Consider the following 23,873-nt stretch of genomic DNA (forward strand, 5'->3'; position numbering starts at 1 on the left):
ATATACATGCATATGGTATTCAAGACCAGGGGTGCTCAATCTTTTTTGTGTCATAGAGGCCTTCATCATTCTGATGAAACCTATGGAACCTTTCTCAGAATGTTTTTAAAATGTATAATTTAAAATACCTAAAATTACAAAGGAAATTATGTTGAAATAGTATTGAAATTATATTGAAATATTTTAGAAGTTCTTGGACTTCAAGTTTAGAACACCTGGTATAGATTGTAATCATTCATTTTGTTGTTCCTGTGTGGATAAGCCACTAAAAAATGATTATGACTCAATTTTGACTTGGCTGAATAACCTCCATGATCGTAACAAGCATCTTTGGCAAGTTTTGTTTTGTGCCTTGCTTGATATAGTTGGACAAAATTACAAATCCTTTGTATATTTACATATTAATGATGAAAAATTATTACAGTAATGTAACAGCCAAGGACCCCTCAATCTGGATCTCTTTATCCACTTCCATATTATTATTGGAGTGCTTATATATTCAAATCTGAATAATGATCAATTCAAGCAAGGAAATGTAGTAAAATAGAATAGGTAAAGACAAGGAATTGAATCAGAAATTTTAAGAATAATTAAGATATTAACCTTAGACCAGTTCCTAAATGACTTAGGCCTCCACACATGAACTCTAGGGAGTGGTTATCTTTGCTCCCAATTAAGTTCTCTGTTTCCCTAATACAGCAGAGGAGAGATAGAAAGTTTCTAGGAAATTTTACCAAAGGGCTGGGAAATACTGGATTTCTCTACATGGAACGTGAATGAGATGCCCAAGCTGAGGACACAGATGCTCTTTCTTCATCCCAACAATTTGTCCTTTGTAAAAGTTCTTGACTAGTCCCTCATAGCACCTCAATTTCCATTTTTAATGTTTTGGGAAAGTCAGTATAGAATAGTAAATAAGAGAACCAGTCTAGAAAATCTGGCTTCAAGTGCTGTGTGACCCGGGTTAAATCCAATTACCCTTCTTCCCTTCTCACATTGTGACTAGCTTCCTTAATCTGACACCTGCTCCTTCTCACGCTTTTCTCTCTATATTGTAGAAAATCAACAACAAAAGTGCCCTCTTAAAAGAAAGAAAAAAAGGAATGTAAAAGACTAGATGATTTCTGTGATTTCTAACATAACACTTAAGTTATTGAGTCTTATGTGTCTAATTAGAATTTATAAAAATCCACGCTAGCATCCTCCACCCTCACCATATTCATTTCCCTTGTGGGCTACAAAGAAAATGGTGTCTTCTACCCAAAAATATGCCCACACTGATTTGGGTGTTCAACCCCCTTGATACACTACAATTTTATTTTTCAATCCTAGGCTCATTCTTAGCCAAAAATAAAGATCCTAATTGCATGTTGGGTACAGAAGTATTCTGCCAATACTCCTTTTTAACCTAAAATCTAATTTCCCGAAATCCTTTGCCAAGGGAAAAAACAAAAGATAATATTAATACCAACCTCTCCCAAAATTCACAAAGATAAACCCATCAATTACACTGTTGTTACATTATCAATCAATAACTTTTAATAGGGCAGGACGCTATGTGCTGGAGATACAAAAAGGAGGCAAAAGACCCTGCCCTCAAGAAACTTAAAATCAAATAGATTATCTCATCAAAAAAAATGGACATAATAATTGTGCCGCTCAACTGGCTGCAAGGAAAGGGATTTGCAAACCTCAAAGTGCTATAGAGATAAGTTATTATTAGATTCTCAAAATAATCCTAATGAGGTAAGGTATGACAAGTATCTTTATGCTAATTTGAATTGGGACATTATGAAATGAACATATCAAATTGCTTGCCAAAAGTCATACAGAGTTCTGGCAGATGTAGTAGGATCCATGCCTCCTGAATGATAGCCCATTACTAAACTCCATTGCACTACTTACTTTTTATTGTTTCCTAAATTAAAACCTAGTACAGGTCCTGTAGACTCAGCTACTTGGCAATATAATGGAATGCTTGTTGAGAAAAAATTGAGGAAATCTCAATTTGAGATGAGTAAACTTCTCTAGAATTTGCTTTTAACACTCACAAAGAGGAATTTTCATAATAATGGCTTTAGGGATGTAACCAACCATGTTAATGACAATTTTTAGGACAACTTCCTTTTGCAAGTGTATATTCTTTTTTTTTTCTGTTACTTATATAAATTATCATTGACTCAAAAAATACCTCTCCACATTACACCCTCAGTGATGGGTTATACTCTAAAGCCTGGTAGCATTTGCTTTTTTTTGTTGTAAGGAGGGATTCCAGCTTTGAGCAATGAAGCAGGGAGGGGGAGGAAACAGTTGATGTGTATCTTTTTTAAAGTTTAACTAATGTGCTTGAACTGAAGATGTTTTTTATTATTTACAAAAGTGAAAGGAATTATACTTTAAATCCAGTATTATGAACTTAGAGAACTAAATAAATTTCTTATTACTGGAATCATAAATCCTTGGAATTTTAAGACTCCCTGATCAAGACTGGGAAGTTGAGATACTCCTTGCTCCCCATTGCCACTTCCAGGTTCTCTCCCTTCTTCCTTCATTCAGTAACCTCCCTTTCTTTGAGGTTCATGTTATTCATATCTACCACCCAATCAAAATCCTGGTTTTTGTTGCTGTTGTTCAGTCATGCCAAACTTCATGACCCCATTTGGGGTTTTCTTGGCAAAACTGCTGTAGTGGTTTGCCATTTCCTTCTCCAACTCATTTTACAGATGAGGAAACTGAGGCAAATAGGATTAAGTGACTTATCCAGGATAACATAGCTAGTAAATGTTTGAGGCCAGATTTGAACTCATAACAATGAGTCTTTCTGACTCCTGGTAAAGCACTCTATCTACTGTACCACTTACCTGCCCTCCAAAATCCTAGTAGCCATTATCTCCAAACCCCTAAGTCATTCCCCTTCCTTCTTCAATTAATGTGACACCTTTCTTGGAATTTTTCTCTCCTCCCAAACTCTTGCCCTCACACTAGGGGTTGAAGTCCCTAACATAAATATTGATTATCCCCCAACCTAACCATTCAGTTCCTCAACCTACTCTCCTCCCATGAGCTATTTCACCCCAACTTAGTCACATATAATGATGATTGTACCCTTGATCTCCTATAAATGTACCACTTCCACATTTGAGAATCTCAAAATCCCTTTAACTGACCATAATCTATTGACTTTTCACCTTCCCCTTGTCCTCTCTTACATTACCCTTCTCTCCATCCTCACCATTGACCTCCAAACCTTTGACTCCTCTATTCTCTCCCAGGCTTTCTCCCCTGTACTATCCATTCTCTGCTCTTCTCTCCATCTTGACTCCTTGGTGAACCAATTCAACCATATATTGTCCTCTTCTCTTAAATTCCTAGCCCTCTTATCATATCACCTACCTAAACCTCAACCTTGGATCACCCCCATCATTCATATGCCTTGCTTTTGTGCCTATGCTTGTGCTGCTGAATGACGGGAAAAAATCACACTAACTTCTAGTGGGCCCACTAAAATTTATGTTTCATAACCTCAACTGGGGGGGCTTCACTGTTGCTAGGCAATTCTACTATGCCTCAACACTGGAGTTTATGGAATAGGGGCATGACATGATCAGACCTGTGTTTTAGGAAAATCACTTTGGTGACTTTCTCTGCTACCCACAATATGATGAGGTGGCCTTCCCCCTTATCAAGGCTAACCCCTCTACCTATTCATGGTGAGGAATCCAGAATGACTCCTAGATTCCAAGCCTGAGAGAGTGGGAGCAAAGTGTTGCCCTCTACAGTAATAGGGAAGAGTAGGAAGAAGGGAGGGTTTAGGGGCAAAGATAATGAATTCTGTTTTGGTCACATTAAGCTTATGATATCTACTGGACATCCAGTTTGAGATGTCTGAAAGATATTTGAAGATATGAGATTGGAAACGGGGGCAGGAAAGGTAGATTTGGTAATCATCAACATAGAGATGATAATAAAATCCACTGGAGTTAATAAGACCACCAAGTAAAGTAATATAGAGGGAGAAGGAGTCAGCAACTCTACCATTTTATCCATGCGGGTATTTTCCCAACAACACATATCACAACCCATCCATATTTGCCCATCCTGAGGCTCTAGCCCATGTCTTCCTCTAAGTTCATCACAAGGCATCATCCCAATGAATGAGGGGCCTTCCCTGAGTTCTCCTCACATTGAGAGGACACAAGAGGAATTCATGGACTATCCATTGTGATTCTCTTACTCTTGCCTGTCTTCTTTTTCAATCATATATTTCTATATTAACATAACATATAACTGACTATGTTAACATAACTTATAACTGACATTAGCATTTCTATAATAGCATCCTTTACTCTATTTGTGGTTCCTTCTTAGATGTTGCAGCCTGCTCACACCAGCCTTGCTCACATTCTATTGTCCGTGAGTTATACTCATTTTAAATTCTCTGGAGATTAATTTTCCATGTCAGTCATACAACATAGGTAGATATTAAGAAGAGAGACCATTTCTCAGGGAAGAACTTGGGCTCATTACAAAAACTTTGCAATTTCCCAAAGGCAGCCATGTATACATATACACACAGATATATACATATGTTTGTATGTATACATATATACTAAGTAGCCCTCTTCTTTAATTTCCACAATATATCTCATATACACATTACACATGCACACATCTATATATATATATACACACATGTATGTACATATGATATGTATATTTGTGTGTGTGTATATATAAAGATAAATAGCTCTCTTTTCACAGACATACATGCATGCATGTATGCATTCACCAGGAGGCATTGTTAGCCACTATCCTTTTTCTATTCAACAAATCTGGGGCTCAGTCACTTGAGGGGATGGTACAACCTCTCAGTAATTCTCTGATGTTAAGTGACTTGTCTTCCTGCTTGTCTTTTATCTGAGTGTAGTTAGTGTGGATTTATCCAATTAGGACAGCTCTAAGATCCCACCTAGTGGGAAAATCCTGTCCTCTTCCTGAACTTGCTACATCTCATTGGGCTCTATATTCCTATAGTTTGCATCCCCCCCCCCCCCCGCCACAGACACGGATATTATATATAATACTTTACTACATTAATAGGTAATAGAAGGAATAATCAACATCTACTAAAACATCCACTATGAGTTCACAAACCCAGGACTTTTAGGAAAAAAAAAACAGTTCTGTTTGTTTAGTCAGTCCTCCCAATGGTGTAGAAAATATAGCATTGCTCCCAATTGATGTTGCCAACTTATGATATCTAGTAGGGCCAGTCGCCAAATAAAGGGCTCTTGAAATTCTCAATCCAGTTCTCTGTTCCTCTTCCTACCTTAATTCTGAAAAGAAAACATGACTTACATTAAGTTCTGATTTGTTACAACCCTAACAGGAGAGCATATCTCACTGTGAGACTACACTATGATTTAATTTCAGAACAAATTATGACCTGTGGGGCAGGCACTCAGAATGATGAGGGATAGCTCCCAATAGGTTCAGCAGGAACGCTGATCTTACCTCAGACCAGAAAACCTGCAATAGCGTCTGGAAAAAATTCAAGGTCTCAGGCTTAATTGGAGTGAGAGTTGTAGAAGTTTATTGTTAAGCTTCTATAAGAAGCAGGCAAGAGTCCTTTAGGGGACCCGCAAGTGAGAGGGGTACAGGCTTTTACTTTTAAAGGGTAGGGCTGCCATTGTCAGGGCTGACCGGATGGAGGGAAGGGACCTCAGTGCATAGATAAAGGTTAGAGCTGACTGAGAGGAACTTGTGACTTTAATGCATAGATAGTTTAGATGAGATTTGGGCCAGACGGGAGGAGACATGAAGAGATTAAGTAAGAACAAAGGAGTCACAAGGTGTTGCTTAGGCAGAGTTCGAGATAGGGGGAAGGGGCAGAGTTTGACAATGCAAATTGCAGTTACAATTGTACAAACTGGTTTTACAAATTCATGTTACAAATTGATTTAGACCCCAGGTACCCCATCAAGAACAGTGCCTTTTCCATTCTGTTTCTTATCACTATCATGAATTTCAAATTGCTCCTTGCTGCAACTAACTCATTACCAGTGAATGGGGTAAAGTATATATGTAAGCCTGTGCAGACCAGAAAGAAAGAGACGTTTTCTCTGTCCAATTCAGTCATCTTGCTTCCTTTGCTTTTCATACATCTCTAACTTAACCTTTTAGTTCTCATTTGTACTGACCAAGAAGACCGTCATATTCCCTCTTCTTCCTTCTCAGTTTTTTTGGCTATGTTGACAGGGCCGATCCAAGGCACAGAACTATTGTTATTTGATGGGCATAGATATTTAATGTTCCATTGCACCTAATCTTGAAATATGCATAGGAGATACCTTTGTGGAAGAGACTAAGATGTCAGCTTTCTCTACCAAATCATTAAAAATAAAAATTTATAGCCAATAAGCTATATGTACAATGAGATCTTATATTCCACACATCTTTTAGGCACCAAATGATGGTAAAGATGTGATCTACTGTGATTTAAAAGATTCACTTTTTTAAGTGCTCACTGTTTTAAAATGTTAAGTGAATCAAATTCATTTGGAGAACATTTTGGAGTTGGAGGACTGAAAGGCTTAAAATAATCTCTTAAGAAGATCATTTAGTGTAAACATTTGAACAATGGATTTAGAGCAGGAAAGGGACCTTAGAGGTAGTAGAGTTTACCCTAATTTTATATTTAGGAAAACCATGGCCCAGAAAATTTAAATGACTTGCCCAGGATCACACAGAAAGTGTCTGAAATGAGATTTGAATATGGGTCTTCTGGCTTGCCACTCCAGTATTCTGCTACACCATTTATGCTCCTTAAAGAATATAGAAATGGGGGGGGGGGAGGGGAGCCTAGGGGGTGCAGTAAATAGAGTAAGGACGCCCTGAGTTCAAATTTGGCCTCAGACACTTAACACTTACTAGCCCTGTGACCTTGGGCAAGTCACTTAACCCCAATTGCCCTGTTTTCCCCCCTCCAAAAGAAAAAAAGACTATAGAAATGACTAAAAAATGTCCCAGTGTAGGCAAATACAATAATGAATATGAAAGGATTTTCCTATGAAGGTAAAGAAAGGTTAGGATTCTCATTTGCAAACATACAGGTCAAGAAGGGATAGAACTCAAGGCCTGAAGAGTACAGATGAAGTGAAATTAGTCAACAAATCCCCAAATTATATAAAAACCAGATCATACTGGCTAACAAATGAGTTGTCAGTGACCCACTGAGTAAAGGACTTGCTGGACATGTTTTTCACCTTGCTTCCCCTCCCTCCTTTTTTTTTTTAATTTACTAATTGTTTAATTTAATTTTAATTTACCTGGTGGCCTCAGCACTTCAGAGGTACGATCTCTCAAGCCCAGTGAGATATTCAGGGCAGAAAAGCAATGGTATATTGCTTTTTATACTAATTTTATGCTAATTATACTCATCACTGTTATCATTCCAGAGGTTACCCATAAAGAGGGTTAGGGTTGCTCTGGAGACCCCAAAATACCAATACGCCAGGTCCTGCCTAATGACTGCTACTCAAGTCTTCTCTCAACCAAAGAAAAGTAAAGTTAAAGTTTATTGAAAGTTTGCTTGTATCGGACACAGAGTAAACCTGTATTAGGTCATTCTATGGTGCTCTCACTTACATGGCGGCAAGATGGGGTCTTAAATACAGAAAGGTTGTGGGAAGAATCTAGGGGTGATCTAGAGGAGGAATTTGGGGAGGGTCTTCTGGAGTCAGATGAGGTCAATGAGTGATTAAGGGTGGGAAGTTGCTGGAGGCTACTTGTAGACACAGACAATGGTGGGCTAGGCCAGTTCAAGGGTGGATTGATATTTTGATAGACTCAAGGGTGGAAAGTCTAGTAACAGAGGTCTGGGCCCAGCCACAATGTAAGGCTTATGGCCTCATACAAATGCCTCATTAAATGAGATGATTTATTCAGAGTTCAAGGTGGGGTTCCCAGAACCTGTACCTCAAGGACTCAAGGAGAGCTCAAAGAGGCTGCCAGAGCCCACACCTCATCAGCTACCAGGCTTGAGTATGCTAAAAATATCTAGTCCCAAGGATTGTTTTCTTTCTTCCTCAAAAATCTATCATCTGTCTTAGTGCTTGGGTCATTGAACAGCCAAGTCAGAAAGCTCATTGGCAATGTTACCTTGGTTATGTAGGGATATCACCCCTTATTCCCAGTTCTTTAGATTTCCTTCCTCCTAGAATTTCTTTTTATCTAATGTCCTGTGTATATTCAGACAAAATATCTCTGATCCTGACAATAAAGCTATCTTTTTATACTGTTCCCAAAAGCTTTATAATAGTCTCCCAAATTCATATTGTTGAAGGTGATAAAAAGTGATTTCTGGCCATGTAGGTATCACTAACCTTTGATCATAGCATCATAAAGCATCAACACCCCTACTTGCAGTCTGACAATATTCTACTGAATGGATAGCTAGCCTGGCTCAGAATGGCCATTTTATATTCTTACTATACTTGACAAAAAAACTTTACCTTTTTTGGATTTGAGGAAAATACATATGAAAGGTCATCAAATACCGAGGCAAAAATCCCATTGCAGAGACCTTGGCTCCAATCCTGGGGACATTAGATAGCCATAAATCAAGAGATTTAAGGAATTTCATGCTCAGTTGGAAGTCTGTTATTCTCCTCAACAATATACTAGCATTTTCTCCTGACATAGCCTTGGAAGAAATGAAAGAAAAGTGAATTAACACCTTCTTTTGGGCTGGTCTTTTAAAGGAGAGCAGGCCATTGCATGATAGGATAAGCCAGGAAAACTCAGACTAATTTGCAAAAAAGGTAGCACTAGGTTTCAAGTCTCCATTGGTACAATTATTCCTTCAAGGAGTAATACTGACCTCAGTCGCCATTATTTTCATCCTCTCAATAATTTTCATCTTGATCCTTGCCCTCTTTGGCTTACCTGGTCTGGTGAGGCCTGCCTATTTTTCTACCTATATTCCTTCACTGAATGACTCTAATCCAGTCTAGCCCTGAACCCCGACTAGTCTGCTTTAATTCTCAGCTCCTCATGGTTTCATTATCAATTGGGTTGATGGCTCTTCCCAACTCTAAATCCTATATTTCAAGCTTGCTTGACTCAATCTCTCAGCCCAAAAGGGAATTCCCAAATCTTAATTTTTCACACCTGCTTACTTGAGGTGAGTTCCAGGCCTTTCCAGCCCTTTCCCAGCCAGGTTAGATATTCAGCTGCCCAGTTGAGTTGCTCTGTCTTTCTTTTTGATAGAAAATTGTGCACCTCCCTAAAGTCAGTAGTTTTCAACTTGAATCCCCTTTTAGCACTTCCTTTGTTCTAAGGTTCCCTCAGATTCCACTGGGGAGACCAAACACAAATCACCTCTGGCTAGGCACATTATAATGCTTAGATTTTGTTTCAGTAGCTGAACTGTGAATGGGACCATGCTTCATGTTGTCATTTTGCCCTTTGTCTATCATTTCTGTTTGGGAGACACATTCTGAGCCATTAATCTTTACATAATTACCGGTTTTGTGTGTAAATGCCAAGGTTAGAGATCTGCTAAATGAAACCTAATTTTTAAAAATGAATAGGCATATATGAAATCAAGAGCTGACGTTTTGTTTGTACATGACAATATTTACATGTCAGAACTTAATACAGAGCCAAGATCCCAAGGGGGCCTAACTAAATATTAATTGGTTCAGATGATGACAAATCATCAATTGTATTATTATGTTTGTTTTGATTTCTTTCATTACCCAGATGAAAATCTCACTGTTGAATTATGAGACACTTTCTATAGACAAAGACTTCCTAGAACCGGTCAATGGCTCACTTATGCTAATTGATATGTTCAGGGGTGGCTAGGTGGCTCAGGGAGTAGAGTGCTGGCCCTGGATTCAGGAGGTCCTGAGTTCCCATATGGCCTCAGACACTTAACGCACACAAACAACAACAAAAAAAACCTAGCTGTGGGACCTTGGGCAAGTTACTTAAACCCAATTGCCCTCCAAAAAGAAAAAGAAAAATCAATATATTCAGTAACACCAAGATCTAGGAAGACCAAAGGTATCTGAGGCCAAAGTCAGTCAGTCAGTCCCTTGGACATCCTTGTAATTTCCCCCCTGTAATCTATAGCACATCAGAACAATAATAATACCTGATATTAACAAGGCCCTTTTTACCTGTTCTTTCTTTTGACCCTCACACCAATCTTGTATGTAGGCAGTGTAAATATTATCCATTTTTCATAGGTAAGGAAGTTGAAACTAATAGAAGTTATTTGCCTAAGAAGCTAAAAGGAAATCTAGGACTTTTAATTGGGTCTTCTGATTCTAAATTTAGTGATTTTTAAAAAATAAGATAAGCCCCCCCCCCAAAAAAAATAAGATAAGCCTAGGCAATGAGTCAACAAGCAATTATTAAACACCTATTGTGTGCAAAGCACTGGAGAATACAAAAGAAAATAGATCCTGTTCTCAAGGAGGTCACAGTCTAATGGGAAGAAAACAGGGAAACAACTATGTACAAGCAAGATATATACAGGATAAATTGGGGATGATCAATGGAGGGAAGTCAGTAAGATTAAAAAGGAATGGGAGATGCTTCTTGCAGATGGTAGAACATTTCCTAAGATTTAAGGGAAGTTCTGAGGTAGAGATGAGGAGAAAAAGAGTTCCAAGCATGGGAGATGGGCAGTGAAAATACCAGGAATAGGGAGATGAGTGTCTTGTTAAGGAGTAATAAGTAGGTCAGGATCATTGTATTGTGGAGTACACAGTTCCCAGGGAGGGAGCAAGAGTGAGGTGTGAGAAGACTGGAAAGGCCAAGAGAGGTCAGGTTATAAAGGATTTTAGAAGCCAAATAGAAGATTTTATACTGGAGGTAAAAGGGAGAGACTGGATGGGATGGGGGTAGATGTGTGGAAGGGGAGACTACATGGTCAGACCTGTGCTTAAAGAAGATCATTTTGGTTTGTTTTTTTTTGTTTTTCAAATGCTTTATTAACTTCTGGTTTACATCATTTATTTCCACCAGATTTTGAGTTACAAATTTTCTCCCCTTTTTTCCCCTACCCATCACCCCAAAATAGCAGCCCCACAAGATATCCCCTCCTCTAATCTGCTCTCTCCCATATCTTTTCCCATACCCCTTTTGACTTTTCCAGTAGGGCATGGTGGATCTCTATGCCCCAGTGCCTGTATATATTATTTCCCAATTACATGTAAAATAGTATTAATAATAGTATATATAAATATATATTTTTTAAACAATTGATTTTAAAACTTTGAATTCCAGATTCATTCCCTTCCTCCCTTGTCACCCACCCTTACTGGGAAGATAAGCAATTCAGTATAGGTTGTACCTGTGTAACATGCAAAACATTACCACAGTAGATATATTGTAAAAGACTGGTGTTTTTTCCCTCTCTCCTATCCCACCTCCCACTTGTTCTATTTTCTACTTTGATCCTGTCCTTTTCAAAAGTGGGTGCTTCCAACTTCTCTCCCCCCCTAGCCTGCCCTCCCTTCCATCATCCCCCCTCTCATCCCCTTCCCCCCTACTCTTCTGTAGGGTGAGATACCCTATTTAGTGTGTATGTCATTCCCTCCCTGAGCCAAATTAAATGAGAATAAGGTTGACCCATTCCCTTTTGCCTTCCTGTTCTTCCCCTCCATTGTAACCATTTTCCTTTGCCTCTTCTATATGAGATAGTTTACCCCATTCTGTCTTTCCCCATCTCCTATCATTATATTTCTCTCTCACCTCTTAATTTTACCTTTTAAGTATCATCCCTTCCTATTAAATTGTTCCTGTGCCCTCTATCTATGTATACCTGTAAACATATATACATACATTCACATATGTATTCATACGTTCATATACCCTCCTATATATATATGCAATATATATGTGTGTGTGTATATATATATTTCTATTCCCTTTAACCATTTTCATACTGAGAAAAGTTTCATCAGTTACAATTATTGTTTTTCCATGTAGGCATGTAAATAGTTCAACTTTGATAAGTTCCTTATGATTTCTTTCCCTGTTTACCTTCTCATGCTTCTCTTGCTTCTTGTATCTGAATGTCAAGTTTTCTATTCAACTCTGTTTTTTTCATCAAGAATACTTGAAAGTCCTGGGGCTGCTAGGTGGCACAGTGGGTAAAGTGCCAACCTGGAGTCAGGAGGACCCAAGTTCAGTTCCAGCCTCAGATACTTAACACACACACACACACACACACACACACACACACACACACACACACACACACACACACACACACACAAACTAGCAGTGTAACCTTGGGCAAGTTACTTAACCCCAATTGCCCTCCAAAAAGGCAAAAACAAAAACAAACAAAAAGAATACTTGAAAGTCCTCTATTCCATTGAATAACCATATTTTCCCCTGAAACATGATACTCAGTTTTGCTGGGTAGGTGATTCTTGGTTTTAATCCCAGCTTCTTTGACCTCTGGAATATCATATTCCAAGCCCTCATTGTAGAAGCTGCCAGATCCTGGGTTATCCTGATTGTGTTTCTACAATATTCAAATTGTTTCTTACTGGCTGCTTATAATATTCTCTCCTTGATCTGGGAATTTCAGAACCTGGCTATATTATTCCTAGGAGTTTTCTTTTTGTTATCTTTTTCAGGAGGATGGATTCTTTTAACCTCTATTTTGCCCTCTGGTTCTAAAACATCAGGGCAGTTTTCCTTGAGAATTTCTTGAAGGATGATTTCTAGGTTTTTTCTTTGATCATGGCTTTCAGGTAGTCCAGTAATTTTAAAATTATCTCTCCTGGATCTATTTTCCAGGTCAGTGGTTTTTCCCATGAGATATTTGACATTGCCTTCTATTCTTTCATTTGTTTGGATCTGTTTAACAGCATCTTGATTTCTCATAAAGTCACTAGCTTCCATTTGCTCCAATCTAATTCTGAAGGAATGATTCTCTTCAGTGAGCTTTTGAGATTCTTTTTCCATCTGGCAAATTTGGCTTTTTAAGGCATTCTTCTCATTGTCTTTTTGAGCTTCTTTTGCCATTTGAGTTAGTCTATTTTTTAAGGTGTTATTTCCTCAGTCAGGTTATTGACTCTCATTTCATAATTTTCTTGCACTATTCTCATTTCTCTTCCCAATTTTTTCTCCACTTCTCTTATTTGCTTCTTAAGGTCCTCTATGGCCGGTAACCAGCTCATATTTTTCTTGGAAGCTTTTGGTGCAGGAGTTCTGACTTTACTGTCTTCCTCCTGTTCCATGCTTTGATCCTTTTTGTTGCCAAAATGGGAGTGCAAAGTTGGGTTGCTCTATTTATTTTGCATCTTTTGCCTGCTCATGTCACCACTTAATCACTTGACCGTAGGCTTTTTGCCACAATAAGACTCTGCCACCAGACAAGGGAGCTTCATCCCAAACACTGGGATTTTCTCATCTTCTAGAGGTATTAGTTGGGTGCCCTCTCTGAAGCCTCCACACACTCTGGCAAGCTGGTTGCACACCCCAGGACCTCCACCCTAGACAGCAATCCAGATCCAAGCAGGTTAAAGCAAGAGCAATTACCCTTCAGACTGATTGCTTGGTACCCCTGCACTCAGCAGGCCAGGAGCTGAAGCTGCCACGTGGGGGCAGCTGTTGCAAGGCCGTGGGGCCTCAGCAGCTTCTCGGCCCGGGGGGCAAAGGCCAACAGCACTCCCAACTACTGGATCCCAAAGTCCACACTGCACTGACCTCTCACTTTGTCCTTTGCATCTATGTGTTGATAATTCTGGAAACCACCACAGCTGCTGGTTATCTGAAGTCCTTCCAGCTGGTGGTTGGTCAGGCCCGCCCTGGGGCTAAACAGGCTGGGCTTGGCTCCCAGAGCACTGCTCTGGCTGATTCCTGCTGGCCTGCCGGGCTATCCTCAGTGGGAGGTTAGCTTCTCTGTGCCATTTGTGGGTTCTGTAGCTCCAAAGTTTGTTCAGAGTCTCCTTTTACATGAATTGGGGGAGGTGGAAGCCAGAGCCCCACAGAAGTCCTGTTTCTACTCCGCCCTCTTGACTGAGGATCAAGAAGATCATTTTGACAGATGAATGGAGGAAGGACTTGCTTGGGGAGAGGCTTGAGGCAGGAAGACAAGCAGAAAACTTTTGCAGTAATCCCAGCATGGGATGATTATGTTCTGTACCAGAGTAGTAGCAGTGTCCGAGGAGAGGAGAGGGCTTATATGAGAGATGTTACAAAGGTTAAAACACAGGATTTCACAATTGATTGGATACAAGAAGTAAGAGAGAATGAGGAGTCAAGAATGACACCTAGATTGTGAATCTGGGTGACAGGAAAGATGATGGTGCTCTGTGATAGAAATATTATGAAATAGAAAATTATGCAGAAGGGAAGAAAATGAGGTCAGCTTTGGACATGTTGAGTTTAAGATGTCTACAGGACAACCTGTTTGAGATGTCCAGTAGATAGAGATATGAGACTAGAAGTCATGAGACAAGCTAAGGCTGGAAAAATAGATCTGAGAAGCATTTGTGTAGTGATAACAATTGAATCCATGGTGAAGAGGTTACCTACTAAAAGGATTAGGGTTGCTCTGGACACCCCAAAATACCAACTTGCTGGGTCCTGCCGAATGAATTCAACTCGAATCTTCTCAGCCAAAGAAAAGTACAGTTTTTTAAAAGTTTGCTTGCATTAGACACAGAGTGAGTCTGTGCTAGGTCATTCTATGGTGCTGTCACTATTCTATGCTCACCCACATGGCATTCAATGGCACTCTCACTATTCGATGGTGTGAGATGGGGTCTTATATACAGAAGGTTGTGGGAGGAATCTAAGGGTGGTTTAGAGGAGGAGTTTGGGGAAGGTCTTCAGGAGGAGTTAATGAGGCCAAAGAGTGATTAAGGGTGGGAAGTAGCTGGAGGCTACAGACAATGGTAGGCTTGGCCAGTTCAAGGGTGGGAAGTCTAGCAACAGACCTGCCTCATCAAATGGGATGCTTCAATCAATAGTCTAAGGGAGGTTACCAGAGACTGTACCTCAAGGACTCTAGGAGAGCTCGAGGGGGCTCCCAGAGCCCATACCTCATCATTCCCCCCTCAAACATATGGGACCCAAATTCCTTTGAGGTAAAGGTCGAAGGTCTCAGCTTCTGAAAGTGCCTCCCACTGGCAAGGGGCATAGAGCTGTCCCTGCCTCTCCGGGTCCCATTCAAGAGGGTCAGGCTTCACATTCAAGGTGTCAGACTCTGGAATGTGGATGATGCCAGGTCCAGCAGGCTGGAGAACTTGGATTCAGTCAGAGATTTGCATAGCCTTAGTGTTCATGCAGAGGTTGATGGCTTGAACCCTGGAGGAGACAAACCTGGCAAGGAGGTTAAGCAAATAAAAAACAAACAAGCACCAACAGGAGAGGAAGGGAGGGCAGGAAACAGGAGAGAAGGGTAAGGTAAGGCAGAAAAGAGGAGAGAAAGGGAAGATAGGGCAGGGAAGAGGAGAGGAAAGAAGAGGAGAGAAGAAAAGACAAGAGAAGTCCATAACAAAACCCTTGTTCTGTTAGTGAGCATGACCCAGGTAAAAATCCAGTAAGGGAGACTGAGAAAGAGCAGTCAAACAACTAGGAAGAGAACCCAGAGAGAGCAGTGTCATTAAAATTGCATTTTAGAATGAAATATTCTTCAAATAAATTTTTTTTTCTTTTTGGAGGGCAATTGGGGTTAAATAACTTGCCCAAGATCACACAGCTAGTTTTTGTGTGTGTGTGTGTGTGTGTGTGTGTTAAATGTCTGAGGCCGGATCTGAACTCAGGTCCTTCTGACTCTAGGGCCAGCGCTCTACTCACTGTGACACCTAGCCTCCCCCAAATAACCTCTAATTTGGAAATTAGATCAGATCAATATTTTGAATCTTGTTCAAAAAGTCTCTCATGACCATTACAGCTAACAGAGTCATGGGTGTAATCAGAGGTTAAACATCATCTATTACTCATTTTATAGAGAAGGAAACAGAGGCCAAGTATGGATGATTATATCTCAAATATGGTATTATGCTTGATAAGGGTCATATCCTGAGAAATTCAGAATTTATCATTTTCATGATACATATGGACTCTAATGTGTTATTTGTCAGAAAAAAACTGTGACTAATGTATCAACATTCAGTAAACATTGATGGTTTCTCAATTTGTTGATCAAGAGAATTATACCTACCATTATGAAGAATACATATTTATTATAAAGAATACTAAAGTCTGATGTAAAATTGGTTTAGGTAGTGTTTGTCATTAATAATAATATTGAGGACTCCTAAAACTTGATTTTAAGTCTTGCATTTCCTAGGACAGAAATAAAGACTCAGTGCTTAGTTCACCAGAAGAGGTAATATTAGACCTTTTGTAGGTTTAATATCTTTATTACTATGCAAATTTAGTACTTTCTTTGATCTCTAAAAGAAAATAGAGTCTTGAAACCCAGCTGATTTACTATTAAGAGGGGGGCGGAGCCAAGATGGCAGAGTAGAAGCATGATTTACTATTAAGTGGGATTCCCTCTGGACTAGGGTAATTAGCATTTTAGAGTGCCAGGCTAGAACTGAAAATAAGATAGACCCCTTGAATGTGTTAGCAAGAACCTACAGGATGGAATTCCTTGAGAATAAGACTTAGATTGTAGTACATTTGGAAAGAAAACATGGCATAGAATATAAAGCCATAGACGAGGATTCAGAATATCTGGTTTCTGGTCCTAGGTCTTCCATTCAGGAACTATGACAAGGAAGGACAAAGAACATAACAATGACAAAATGTGATCTTGGATAAATGATGCATCTTCTTTGCATCCCAGTTTCCTCATCTGTAAAATGAAGTGGTAGAATGAGATAACTTCAAGGTGATTTTAGTAAAATGTAAGCCCCTTGAGGGCAAGGACTGTTTCGTTGTTTTTCTATCCCCAGTGCCCGGTTTTGCACATCAAAATGTTAAATGGGTCTGAGTCCCTTCCAGATCTAATATTATAATTATATTAATATATATATGTATAAATTAGTTTATGGAATACAAAACAGGAAACAACAGACAGCGTGCAAGTACAGAAGAAAGAAGATCTAGGGGTCCTAGAGGAGCACAAACTGAATGTGGCAACAAAAAGGAAAGTCAGATACCAGTCAAAGAAGCTAGAATGCCCAAGACAGCCCTAAAGGGAGCTGTTTCTTCTATGGATAATCTTATGCTGGCATCCATCACCCAGAGGATAATTGGGGATCTTTTTCCCTTTGAAGGCTGCAGCACTGGAGTTCACAACCTTTCTGTCTTTTACAGAATATTATGTTGGACAGGATCTCAGAGGTTATCTCTCCACTCCATCCTTTGTAGGACCTCTTTCTCAGGCCTATCCATTGATGCATCCAGTCACATGCATCTCATGATAATCTCATATGCAGGTAAGCCATGTTGAAGTTCAACCTTATTTTTTTTCTACAGTAGAAGAACTCTTAGGTTACAAGCTATAGGCCAATTAGAGACAGAGTGATATAGTTGAAAGCATCAGATTTGCAGTTAGAAGTTCAGTCTCAGTTTTTTTCAGTTGTGTCTGACTCTCTGTGACTCCATTTGGAGTGGTTTGTCATTTCCTTCTCTGGAACATTTTACAGATGAAGAAAGTGAGGCAGAGTTAAGTGACTTTCCCAGGGTCACACAGCTAGTAAATGTCTGAGGCTGGATTTGAACCCAGGAAGCTGAGTCTTTCTGACTCCAGGCCTGGTGCTTTATCTACTGTTCCTAGTTTGTTTATATACCAGCTAGGCCCAAGCTGAACTCCCAGATCATTCTTTTTTTTTTTTTTTGCTTTTTGGAGGGGGTAAGTTAGGGCAATTGGGTTTAAGTGACTTGCCCAAGGTCATATGGCTAGTGTGTGTGTGTGTGTGTGTGTGTGTTAAGTGTCTGATGTCAGATTTGCTCCCTGATGTCCCTGCCCTTGCTGCCTCCTTTTGGTTGTCGTCTCCCTCCTTAGACTGTGAGCTTGTTTTTGAGGGTGAGAACTGACTTTCTTTTCTATCCATTGTATCCCCAGGGCTTAGTACATGCCTAGCATGTCATAGGCACTTAATGAATGTTCATTGGATTGGAATGGGTGTCGTGGGATAAGTCATTTAACTGTTCTGTGTCCTGGGTTCCTGACTTGTAAAACAAACAAACAAAAATTATGCTAGATGACTTTAAGGTCCCAATTGTCTATGATGCTAAGTGACCTGATGCTTAATTGGGCTAATTTATGTTAAAAGTCTGAAAGTCTCAGCCGTGTGACCTTGAGTAAGTCACTTAACCCCAATTGCCCTCCAAAAAGGAAAAAAAAAAGCAAAAAAAGTCTGAAAGTCTCTTAAAGATATTCCATTTCACCCCCTTCTAATCAGCCTCCTCCTCTACCTCTTCCCTCCCCCACCCCATTTTAAAGTCTCTGAATTCACTCCCTTGGTTCCTGGAGGTTCAGGAGACTTTGCACAGCTATTTAAACACCCCTGGATTTTGCTCACAGAGATTCCATGACCACCCTTCCATCTGTTCTGGTTACACTGCACCTGCTCAGCTCTCTTGAATCTGACCTCCAGTCTTGATCAGGTCCCTGAATATCTCCACTCTCTCTGTCAGAATTTCACTCCCTTTCCAGATCTCCCTCCATCCTCATCATTTGTGGATCCCAACCCTAGGTGGAGATACTCTTGCACCTGTAACTGGACCAGGGGGCTCTGGTTGGTTCTGCACACATCACCATTTGGGGGTCTTCAAGACAGGCAGCAGCAGATCAGAAGGGAAGAGCCATCCAAAGCTGTCTGTGTGCATTGGGGGGTTACTCCGTTCCTCTCCCCTCCTCGGGTTCATGGTGGCTTATGACTTGGACCTCTTGCTTTCCTGGACCACATACTATTTCCTTGCCGCACTCCATTCTGGTTGACTTGGTTCTTGGCCTGATTCCTTGGGAGCTGCCTGCCACTGTGGAGTACTCCTCTGCCCCAATCCCTCTATTACAACACCTCCCCTTGAATTCCCTTTTAACCCTTTTCCTTGGGGAGTGTTTCCACTCCTCAGTCTTGTGTCCAGGCTGCTGCTGCCCTCTGCTGGCCTGAATCATCTCGGCATCCAGATGCAGCTCTGGAAGGCCCAGTCATCCATTCCACAGGATTCACCCCAGGATGTCCCAACAGCATTTCTCCCATTACAACTTTTATATATTTTATCCCTTATACCAACATTTAAACATATCTATACCACTAGTCCCAGACTGAAAAGGATCCACAGTGATTTGGAGGAAAGTATTTTTGATCCGTACAAATCATTCCTAGTTTGCAGAATACAACTTAGGCATGCACTTTCCATGTGAACAAGACCACTATCCTTGCCCTTCCCCACCCACAGCAGCACCAGTCCCTGCCTTCTACCCTCATTTCAGTGCAAGGTCTGGGACACACAGCTGGACACACTGTACCTTGACCCTGACATAGTGGTGCCATTTTGGTCCTCTTTGAGCATGAAGGACAGCAACCAAGCAGCTCAGTGCAAGGTTTGGAGCAGGTGGGGACCGTGGTGAAATGAGATTAGAGAGGAATGAACACGTGAGCAAACACCCACGCTTGTCAGCACATCTTAGACCTCATCCCAGAGCTCCCTCCTCCCATCCCTTCTTGTGTCCAACTTGGCCATACGCTGAACTTGGGTTCTCCTCTGACATGCAGATCAATTGTCGGTCCTTTGAGCACTCAGATGCTGTAAATCATCACAGGCATGAACTTCCTTTCCTGTTAAGATCTACATGAAAAAAAGAGGGAGATAAGGCAGGCCTCTGATTTTGGGAGAGGGGAGGAGTTAGAAACTAGAAAAGGTCTCTGGTTCCCAGAAAGACAGAAAGCATGTTCTGTTTCACACTGGTTCAAAGAAAAAGAAACCTTAATCAGAAGAAGCAGATGGCAGCTATGTAAAAGACCAGTCCTTGGGAACAAGCATTGATTAAGTGTCTGCTGTATACCAGGCTCCAGACTAGGGGTTAAGGTTGCAAGAGCAAATATGACACAGTCCCTACCTTCAAGGAATTCATTGCTTTCTATTATATTCTATTTATAGATTCTATTGCTCTGTAACATAGAACCTCTTCTCCAGTCAGGGCAGTGGCCTCACTGTTCTCCACATCATACTCATTCTTGTCTCAATTTCTTTGCCTGTTCTGCCTGTCTATGATTCCCTCTCTTCTTTCTTGTTGTTGTTCAATCGTGTCTGACTCTTTGTGATCTTTCTTGGGGTTTTCTTAGCAAAGACACTAGAATGGTTTGCCATTTCCTTCTCCAGCTCATTTTACAAATGAGGAAACTGAGGTAAACAGGGTTAAGTGACTTGCCCAGGGCCACACAGTAAGTTTCTGAGGCCAGATTTAAACTCGGGTCTTCCTGCCTCCAGGCCCAGTGTTCTATCCACCCAATCACCTAGCTGTCTCCTCTATCCTTGTCCATATCCTATATACTTCCTTCAAGGCCCTAGTCAAGACTAGACTCCATGAAGCCTTCCCAGACTTCACCTATCCTTCAAAGATCTTTTCTTCCTGTATTATTTATCTCCCCACATATATAGATTATAAATCTTTCAAGATTAGAAACCCAGTCTTATGTTTCAGTGTTTTCTGCAGTGCCTAGCACAGCAGGGGACACAGAGTAGGTGCTTAATCATTGCTTGTTGAGTAAATAAATAAATGAATAGCCTGATTAGTAAATAAATAATGGGATAACTAATGGGTGGTGGTACAGTGGATAGAGTTTCTGTAATCAGGCAAGATCTCTTCCTGAATTCAAATCTGGCCTTAGACACTTACTAGCTGTGTGACCCTGGGCAGGTCACTTAACCCTGTTCACCTTAAAATCTTCATCTGTAAAATGAACTGGAGAAAGAAATAGCAAACTACTCCAGTATTTTTTGCCAAGAAAACCCCAAATGGGGTCAAGAACAGTTAGACACAACTGAGAAACGAGTGAACAGCTGATCTCTACTGGCAGGGGGATGTATTAAGTGATCTCTTTAAAGCCTACTACAAATAAGTTAGGGGAGCAACTGTCCAGGGACTAACCAAATAGGAATCAAAATGTAGGTGTCTTTATCCCCTTGAAACTTTTTGTTTTTCAGTAAGGTCTTAAATACCTAGTGCAGATGTTTTCTGACATTGATTTTTGAGTGTTTTTCCAACCCCCTCTACAAAATCACACACCCAGCAGGGTCTTAATGTAGTTAAATTAATTTGTAATGGCTAAAGAGAGAGAATGGTCCTCTAAATGGCACATTATAATGCACCTTCTGAGGCAAGAATTATAGCAAAGGTTGAACCGAAATTGTAAAAACATTAAACTTAGAAAAGCATGAAATTGGACCTTAGGGTATAAATGAATTGATAGCTTCTACTTACTGGTGGGTTTCCCCCTTGGCTTCACCAAGCATGCTCATCTACTCTCCCATCATGGAAGAACACATTTCAGAGTTTTGTCTGCTAAAAGAGAAAGAAATATTCTCAGAAAGTATGACTTTATTTAGACTAGTATACTTCATACTTCTGGAAGGTTTGGCCCTCTACCAAATCCCTAGAATTGTATTTTGCATGAGGTAAACATTCTCAACACCATCCCTTCTCCTCCCCCAAATCTGAAATAATCACCCTTGCCTTCTTGTATCTTATGGCCCACATGAAAAAATCTACTCATTGGCAGGCTAGTGCTAGTGAATGTCCAAGTAGATTCTCAACCAAAGGCACAGAATCATTTAGAAGCATTCAAAATTCACTTAAGTGGCAAGACACTTGGAAAGAACTTTTAATGATACCAATGTCAATGATCACTGCCTTGCTAAACTATGCAGCCAACAGAAGGTACTTGTGAATGATACTGGTATCAGGTTGATATATCACTCAAAAAAAGACAAAGTATTGAATTGACAGAATTTGGAGCCCCAAATATCTTACCAGACTTAACTGATGAGTTAAATCACAGAATATTTATTATATTTATTAGGGATAAATGTGATATTTCACATTTATCATCAAAATACCAAAATGCAGGATGAAGAGATGAAGCTAGACAGGCCATTCATAAGGAAAAGATCTGGGTTTTTGATGTACTTAAGTCCAAACTATCAACAGTATGACAAGGAAGTCTAAAAAATAGTGACACTTAGCTTACATCAGTTGAAGTTCTACGACTTTGCCTTTGCCAGACAATAGTTGGAATATCATATACCAGGGGTCATGTTTTGGAAGAAGTATTACCAAACCACAGCATGTTCAGAGGGATGGTAAGGGATGTCAAAACAACACCACACTAACATACATTGTAATATCTCGGAATGTTTAGTCTAGAGAAGAGATGATTTCGTGGGGAAGGGGTAGCAGTAGGGATCAGGAATATAGCTGTCATTAATATTCAAATGGCTGTCACATGAAAAAAGGATTAGATTTACTTTATTAGATCCCAATATGCAGAACTAGGAACAGTAGATAAGCTCTTATTCAATTTGGATTGTCTAGAGAAATTTGTAGGAAGAACCCCATTTATTCCTCTAGAAGAGTGGAAAAAAGGGATAGAGAAATGTGTGCCTTCAGTCCCAATACCCATTGGCATGGGACTTTCCTTATTGGTGGAGATGAACGTCCTGCCCTGTGTGAGGGGCAGGGGGAGATGGGGTTGGAGAAACTCTTCGGTTTTCTTCCAGTCTTCTTCAAGCTTTAAGTTGCTTTGGGCACTTCTGGACTTCCAGCTTCAAGAGAGAAGATGGACAAGGTCAACCCCACTTCAGGTTGCTGAAGGAAAAGACTATGGGAAGATATGAGAGGAGCTGGCATTATCTATCAAGTAAGTCCCTTATTCCCAGCTTGTTACTCTAGAGACATCAGGGAACTTCCCCTTTGGGGAGATCCAGAACTCTCTCTCTCTCTCTCTCTCTCTCTCTCTCTCTCTCTCTCTCTCTCTGTCTCTCTCTGTCTCTGTCTGTCTATCTCTCCTCTCTCTCTCTGTCTTTCTCTCTGTGTCTCTTTCTCAATTGAGCAGAGTTACTTTGCTCCTGATGGAAGGGCTCCTTCATTCTGTATTGAGTGATACATACTTGCATATGTATACTTTCTCTGATTTCTGTTTTGCTACTGATTTGGATGAATAAGTTTCTTGGCTAAGTGTTATGTGTGTTCATTGTGAAACTGGCATTTGGAGAGAATGGAGTCATATATATGACCCCTTTATGTATATGAAGTTTGGGGTCCTCCTCCCCCCCAATAAAGATATAGTGAGCAGAAGTCAGCTGGAACAGGATCACAACCCCCAGACTAATAAAACTTAAGGGAAAAGATAATTATAGCCCAGTACCCCTGCCTTGGGAAAAGAACAGAGTGGCAGCCTCTGGCCCCCTTCCCTTTTTTTCCCCCTCCTGTCAGGAAATAAAATCTCCTCTGGAGAAGGGGGGGAGGGGCAGAGAGAAAAGGTGAGAGATGTCCATTCTGCCTCCCTTTGAGCCATAGTCTAATCCCCATACTACATGTGAGAAGTCTGTCCTCACTACATATGGGGCCTTCCTACATGGTCACCCAATGATTAGGAATATTAACCCAGGCTATATTTTAAGATATCTTTTCTTTGTTCAAAATTTCTATAAATATTACCTGAAATTCTCTTGGGGGCAGAAAGGCATGTTGGAGATCATGTGGGAACCTATAGTTTGGATACCACTCTCTCTCCAAACTAGGAATGGTTTGGTTATTTGATTAATGATAAATTAAGCACAGCTATTCATGGCAAGCTTGTGCCTAAATGCAGAGTACAGTATTAATATTGATATTTTTCCAAAGTAACTTCAGAGGAGAGAGGACCAAG

The 23,873-nt window shown here is 40.3% G+C and overlaps 1 pseudogene; it reads left to right on the plus strand.

The window, feature by feature from the left end:
- Positions 1-23,873, plus strand: part of LOC138155417 (biogenesis of lysosome-related organelles complex 1 subunit 2 pseudogene) — a 964,561-nt pseudogene that overhangs the window by 59,388 nt on the left and 881,300 nt on the right.

Source organism: Petaurus breviceps, unplaced genomic scaffold (assembly GCF_028583685.1).
Source record: "Petaurus breviceps papuanus isolate PSGF00001 unplaced genomic scaffold, PetGlider_PUasm1.0 91133, whole genome shotgun sequence".
Classification (NCBI taxonomy): Eukaryota; Metazoa; Chordata; class Mammalia; order Diprotodontia; family Petauridae; genus Petaurus; species Petaurus breviceps.